The sequence below is a fragment of the Lynx canadensis genome, chromosome X (genome assembly GCF_007474595.2).
Source record: "Lynx canadensis isolate LIC74 chromosome X, mLynCan4.pri.v2, whole genome shotgun sequence".
NCBI lineage: Eukaryota > Metazoa > Chordata > Mammalia > Carnivora > Felidae > Lynx > Lynx canadensis.
In genome coordinates this window covers 40,944,067-40,951,652 of record NC_044321.2, presented here as the reverse complement: position 1 = coordinate 40,951,652, position 7,586 = coordinate 40,944,067, and the positions used below count along the sequence as shown (strand labels likewise).

The following is a 7,586-nucleotide window of genomic DNA, read 5'->3' as shown; positions in this document are numbered from 1 at the left end:
GACGATGGACTTATAAGAAGACTACAAAATGTCATTGCAGTATGTAAGACATAATCAAATAGAGACACATGAAATAAAAAACAGTAACTCTTCCCAAACTATTATATTAGGGTAATAAGCTCCAATCAGAATCCCAACAGTTTTGTATTGTTTATTTAGTTTGAGAGAGAGACAGAGAGAGAGAATCCCAAGCAGACTCTGGGTTGTCAGCACAGAGCCCGATGTAGGGTTTGCATACACGAACCATGAGATCATGACCTGAACAGAAACGAAGAGTCGGACGCTTAATGGACTGAGCCACCCAGGCGCCCCAACATTCATTTTGAAACTCCATCTCAAACTTCAGGGAGTTCTTAGACAAATAAATTTGCAAGAAACAAAAATCCTTTGAAATTCGGTTACAGAGACACAACAGAGTTCAGCTCAAGCAAAACATACTTGCAATGTTGTATGACAAAAGTGATATTCCATTCAGTGGATACAGGGCAGTGTGTCCCATGAACAGTGCCAGCTGATACTGCTGAATTTTTTTAATATCTTTTTTATTTTATTTTTTTAATGTTTATCTATTTTTGAGAGAGAGTGAGTGAGACAGAGTGCAAGCAGGAGAGGGGCAGAGAGAGAGGGAGACACAGAATCCGAAGCAGGCTCCAGGCTCCGAGCTGTCAGCACAGAGCCCAACGCGGGGCTCGAACTCACAAACCGTGAGATCATGACCTGAGCCGAAGCCGGACGCTCAACCAACTGAGCCTCCCAGGGGCCCCTACTGCTGAATTTTACCTGAACCTTGTGATCCTGGAAAACAGCTTACTGCAAAGAACTCCCCTTCCCTACGTGACTTAGGACTCACGGATGCTCCTGTTGTTTACCTATGACAAGGACAGACACCTTCCAAATTCCCGTTCCTTGCCTCAGAAATACTGATTTAATCAGAGCAAGATGCTGGTAGCCAAACTTCAGTTGAGCTCCTCTCTTTCCTACAGGCTCCTGAACTCTGCTCGTCCCCGCCCCTGAGAAAACACAAGAACATGTGGAACACTGCTCCCTCTTCTCAGCCTCTCCTGGGTGGGAATCCACTGACCACAGTGGGCACTTTCCAGTCAGATCCTACTGGCCATTCCTCTGCTTAAGCAGCTTCTCCTCTTACAGATTCTGCTTAGCTCGGCTTGCCTCCCCCTTACCCTATCTATAAAGGAGAAGCCTTTTTGTTTGGTTTGGAGATAATTGCAGATTTCTGAAATGGAAGCTTTCTCCCTATTTGCAACAGTCTTTATAATTAATATCTCCCAATCTAAGTCACGACTTGTTTTTGACGCAGCAAAAACAAAGCTTGACCTTGACCTCATACCGTAGGCCACAGTAAATTCCAACTAGATTAAAGGTTTAAGTAGAAACAATTAAAGCAATACAAATCAAATCAATGTTAAGACTATCTTTGTAAGCCTACCTGGAACGGAGGAGGAGGACCACGCTAGACAGGAAATACAGAAGCCAGGAAGGAAAGCGTAGACATTTCTGATGAGAGAATACATTTTTCTAATTACATATCAAAGGACACCTATAAAATGCAAAGAAGAAAAAGAGTGAAGGGGGAAATACTACAATGCAACTCACAAAGGGTTGATATCCCTAATGCACAAAGAGCTTCTACAAACGGATAAGAAAACCACAAATCAAAGTAAATTGGACAAAGGATATGAAGACTTACAGAAGAGAAAATCTAAGTGGTCAACAAACAGGAAAAGATCCTCAGTTGCACTAGTAATCAGGAAAAAGCAAATTAAAGCAAATTAAATACTACTAGCCCCCAGATTGGCAAACATTAAAGACAGCATCAACATCCAGGGCTGAGAAAATTTGCCTCCGTGAACTCATATGTTGCTGGTGGGAGTAGGAATGGTACAGTCTTTTGGGAAAGTGATTTGGCTGTATCTATTCGACAACAAAATATCCTTACCTAAATTTAATAATAAACTTCAAAATATAGGAAGCAAAAATTGACTAGCACAATGAAAACCTGACTTAGCAATACAGTGGGAGAATCTCTCTCCTTTCTAGGAACTCAGCTCACAAAGAAGAAAGTCATCAGGAAGGAAATAACACATTTTTAAAAAGTATTTATTTATTTTTGAGAGAGAGAGAGAGCAAGCGCATGTGCACTCATGTGCACCCAGGGGAGGGAGAGAATCCCAAGCAGGCTCCATGCTGTGGGCTCCATCACAGGACCATCTGGAACCCTGAGATCGTGACCTGATCGGAAATCAAGAGTGAGAGGCTCAACGGACTAAGCCACCCAGGTGAACAAAATAACACATTTTTAAAGACCCAACTAACAAGCTTGAGCCAACAAACACATACGCTAAATGCCACAACTGGAAAATAGCCATTTTTTTCTTTAAAAAAAAATTTTTATGTTTATTCATTTTTGAAAGACAGAAAGAGAGCGCAAGCAGGGGAGGGGCAGAAAGAGAGGGAGACACAGAATCCAAGGCAGGCTCCAGGCTGTGAGCTGTCAGCACAGGGCCAGACACTGGGCTCAAACTCACAAACCATGAGATCGTGAGCTGAGTCAAAGTCGGAGCCACCCAGGCGCCCCCAAATAACCGTCTTTTCAATGAAGAGATGAAACATTTTTGAAAACTGGGCCCATACTTGAGCCTTAAGACAAGTTTCAACAAATTTCAAACACTCAACATCATTCAGACAATGTTCCCAGACCACAATGCAATTAGGTTAGAAATCAGTACCATTGGATTATCTTGGTGTTTGGGAAAATGAAAAACGGTGTAAGGAACTGTCAAATTTGCTGCACTCCTTCTAAATCCGCTGTGGAGTCATTAAATTTTTAGAGGAGTATGTGACAGACTGAGATGAGTCAAATCGCAAACAGCTCCTTCGGGGCAGCATTTCTTTCGACACGTGTGGACCAAAGCCCACCAAACGTGCAGCTGGCACTCGGCCGCTTTTGTTTCCTTCCTCTTATAAAACTCCCCAGGCTCCAGGAAACTCTGGGCTGGGCTGTTCTGCCTGTGGGCAGCAGTCTGAATAAAGTACCCATTCCGTTACCCTGTGTGTCCTGAAGTTTTGCAAGTTGGACAATGGACTTCTCAATAATTCATGGATTAAAAGGGGGGGGGCGGAATTTACAAATGAGCACTTGAAACCGAACACGGATGGAAATAAATCAAAACTCGGATCTTTGGTACTTTTTAGCCTTAATGCTTATATAAGGAGGCCAGGAAGGTCGATGCCTCGATTTTTTTGAACTGGAGGAAATGCCCCACCACTGATGTCACAGGTCCCGCAATTAGTCGCTCCGCAGACACTTGGTCCCTGGCGCTAAATCACCTCCGCTCCCCGCGCCCAGAGTGGTTAAACTCTCGCTGCGGGCGACTTCCGCTTCCTGGCCTAAATCTGACACGTACTATTCCCCCCACCCCGTGGGAACCACCCAGGGTCGGTGACAGTGGAGGAGCCCGGCGATGCCCTGAGCCGACGGGGCGGACAGAAGCGCCGGCAGGTGGGCATGTCGCGGCGCCCTGGGCCGTCCGGGGCCTTTTCCGTTCCCCCGAGCGGGGGAGCCGGGGCGGAGGCCGGGGCGGGGGCGGGGGCGGGCCGATCTCTGAGCCTGCCGCTCCGCGGTGTCTTGCCAGCGGGGACGGGGCGGCGGGAGACGGAGGGCGGCCCAGCGGCTTTTGAAGACGCCGCGGCTCCCCCCCCGCCACCCCCGGGGGATGCGGCCCGAGGGCGGGGCCCCCTGAGCGCTGGGCAGGGCCTGCGCCCGGGCGGCCGCCGGGGAGGATGCTGCCCCACGGCGGGAGGAGTCCCGGCCGCCCAGCGCGCGCTCCGGCCGGCTCGCTCTCCCCGGCAGATCCCGCAGGGGCGGATCGGGCCTGGGACCCGGCGGCCCCGCGGCCGAAATGACCACCCTTCCAAGATGGCGACTCCCGTAGAGACACTCCCGAGGGGACAGCCATGTTAGTTGCCTGACAAAGTCACTAAAGAACACTTGAAAGCCCGCCTCTCCTCCGACACGCGCACACGCGCTGGCACCTCGCGAGTGCACCCCGTGGGGTTGCGGGCGGCCGGCCGCTCCCAAGCTGACACTGAGCATGTGCACGGGGAAGTCCAGACACGGAAGAGTCCCTCAGAGGTAGTTTCAACACTTAGGGGCCCGGGACGGAGTTTAACAGAGGCGGCACAGTTGGGCCAGTAAAGCAATTGATATGATTATGAGGCTGTTACGACATGGATTTCGTATGCAGTGATGGTACTCTTTAGGGCCAGTGATGATGAGGCTTCTCTGAGGTCCCTAGGGAGGAGGTGTGTAGAGGGAGTGACAAGGGTTTGGGGGTGAGTGATGGGGTCAACGGGGAAAATAAAATGGGTGGTCTGTGGGATGAGTGATGGGAGACCTGAGGGGTGACTATTGGCAGGTCTATGAGGTGAGCGATGAGGAGTCTACGGGGTGAGTGGTGACGACTCTCACAGGTCACTGAGGGGGTCTGTAGAGTAAGTGATGGAGGTCTGTGGAACAATGATGGGAGTTCTGAGGGGTAAGTCATAGCGGGTTGGTGGGGTAAGTGATAGGGGGTCTGCAAGATGACTGATTGGAGTTCAGTGGGTGAGTGATGAGGGCCTTTAGGGAGTAATGAAATGGTCTGTGGAGTAAATGGTGGAGAGTTTGTGGGGTGAGTATTGAAGAATCAATGAATGAATGAATGAGTGATTCCGACCGCGAGGTGAGTGTTGCATGGTCTGTGAGGTGCGTGATGGGATTTATTGAGTGGATGGTCAAGGTTTCTGTGGTGTCATTGATGCATTTATTTGGGACTAGTGACAGAGGGGCCAAGGGAATCAGATATGATGCTTCATGGAGTCAGTCAGTGATAGGTGGTCTGAAACTGACATGGGATGGTTTCAGAACCCCACTTTGACTTTGTTGGGCCTCCTGTATCTTTTTCTTCTACGTCATTAATGTCTCCCCTTGGTTTCATTATTTATCTTCTTTGGTTTTTTTTTTTTTTTCTTTCACGCATCTTTTTAAACTCCTGACTTGAATGCTTATCTCGTTAACATTCAATCATTTTCTTTTATAATATAAGCATTAAGTTGATGAATTTTCCCCTAAGAACGCTTTAGCTCCATGTAATGCATTTTGATGTGTAACATTTTCACTGTAGTTTACTTCTAACGTTTTCTGATTTGTGTTGCAGTTTTCTCTCTGACCCTCATACTTAGATAGGAGATTTCAATTTCCCCAAGAGTTGACATTTTGGTTATTGATTTCTAAACTATACTCAAAGGGCTCATTCTAATATTGTCTCCTACACTGAATATTGCTGCTTTTCTTCATTTTCCCCATTCTGAGAGCCAAACAGAATGGTATTTGTCTTTAGTTTCATAAAGTAAATGGTACCTAGTATCTTGTTTTACTTTGATGTGCATTTTCCTGGCAACTAGTGGTTGAATATCTTCTCGTATTTATTCGCCATTGAAATGTATTTTTCAATTTTTTTTTTTTTTGAGAGAGAGACAGAGAGAGAGAGTTAGTGGGGAAGGGGCAGAAAGAAAGGGAGAGAGAACCCAAGCCAGGGTCCATGCCATCAGCGCAGAGCCCGATGCAGAACTCCATCCCACCAACTGTGACATCATGACTTGAGCCAGAATCAAGACTCAGACGCTTAACTGACTGAGCCACCCAGGTGCCCCAAAATCTATTTTTTTAAAGTTTTCATATTCCTTGCTCTTTTTTCCCTTCAGGTGGTTTGTCTTTCTAATTTGTGAATATTAACCTTCTGTCATTTACTGTGATTTTTTTCCCCTCGATCTCTCTTTATATCTTGATTTTTGAAAGATGTCTTCACATAAGAAAAAATAATCATCTGATTAGAGCTCTCTTTTTCCTTTTCATATTATGAGTATCTTGTCTTGCCTACTGAATTCTTCCTGCTTTGTGCTTCCATAAATACATGCCTTAAAAAAATAAATATATATATGCCTTAAGTTTAACATTTTTATTGTTTTAATTTTTAAAGTTAAATTTCAATCAAACTGAACTTTACTCTGGTGTGTGATGTGAGATGAGATCAGTGTTTGTATCTTCCATTTGGATGGGAAATTTGCCAGCACCAATCATTAAAGGAATATACTTTTCTAACTCAATTAAATGCCTCTTTTGTCACAACATTTTTTTATTTTTTAGAATAATTTTATTATTATTATTATTTTTTTAATGTTTATTTATTTTTGAGACAGAGAGGCAGAGCATGAGCAGGGGAGGGACAGAGAGAGAGAGAGAGAGAGAGAGAGAGGGAGACACAGAATCCAAAGCAGGCTCCAGGCTCCGAGCCTGAGCCTGACGCGGGGCTCGAACCCATGAACCACAGGATCATGACCTGAACGGAAGTTGGACGCCCAACCGACTGAACCACCCAGGTGCCCCGTCACAAAAATTTTTAAATGTGTATCACTCTGTTTCTGAGCTCTATTTTTCCTTCTGATATTTGTATCTACTTCCTTTCAAAAAATTGTATTGACTTTAGAAATACTTTAATAGCCAACAGTGCTAGTCCCCTCACTGTTCTTTTTCTTTCTTTTTTGGTTGTTTTCTTTAGTATTCTTAGCATTTATTCTTCCATTTGAATGTTAAGACCATTTTATTTTGTTTCAAAATGACCATTAAAGCTATAGTATTTCATAGTTTTCTTCTTATAGACCCAGCACCTTTTTCTTAAAAAAAATTACATTCTTAGATATTTTACATTGGTTTTTGTCACCAGGGTGAAGAGCATATTTTTTCTATTTCCGTAGAAAAAAAAATCTGTCAATTTTTCTTTTTCTTTTTTGTATTTTATTTCTTATCCAATGCAATCATTAGATTCTCATGTGAATTCTAGTTGCTTTTTATAGTCTCTTCGTTTTCCTAGATAGAATATCAGTCCATCCAATTAACAATAATACTCTCTCTTCCTTCCAAATATTTATGCAGATTACCTTGCCTTCTCTTACACTAGCCAGAGCTTTTGGAACAATGTTAAATGATAGTTGATAGAGGGAATCTCTATTTTGTTACTAATTTGAAAGTGAAAGGTGTTCATTCATTCATTCATTCACTCATTCACTCAACAGTTATTGAGTACACATTTGTGTACAACTTTTTGTGTGGACATAAATTTTCATGTCTCTTGGGAGTGGAACTCATTAAGTGTTGAGTGAATGAATGGGAGTGGAATTGCCAAACTGTTTTTCAAAATGGCTGTGCCATTTTACACCCCACTGGGAATGTATGAAGGTTCCAATTAGTCTCACCCTCACCAACACTTGTCACTGTCTTCTTTTATTCTACTGTTTTTTTTAAGATTTATTTATTTTTGAGAGAGAGCACATGTTGGGAAGGGGCAGAGAGAGAGGGGGACAGAAGATCTGAAGTAGGCTCTGTGCTGACAGCAGTGAGCCTGATGTGGGGCTTGAACTCACGAACCGTGAGATCATGACCTGAGCTGGAGTCAGATGCTCAACCTACTGAGCCACCCAGGCACCCCTTTCTTCTTTTATTCTAGCCATCCTAGTGGATGTGAAGTGGT

At 44.5% G+C, this 7,586-nt stretch overlaps 1 protein-coding gene across 3 annotated transcripts in view; it reads left to right on the top strand.

Annotated features, from left to right (window-relative positions):
* The first annotated feature begins 3,448 nt into the window (after positions 1-3,448).
* The window catches only part of ZNF41 (zinc finger protein 41), a 45,258-nt gene continuing 41,120 nt past the window's right edge, over positions 3,449-7,586 (top strand). For 2 of the 3 annotated variants that reach the window (XM_030305191.1, XM_030305196.1), the window contains exon 1: positions 3,449-3,520. The gene's annotated coding sequence lies outside the window, so the exon portion shown is untranslated. Of the gene's footprint in view, positions 3,521-3,927; positions 4,324-7,586 lie in introns of those variants that run through there. The other variant, XM_030305192.2, reaches the window with a different exon arrangement.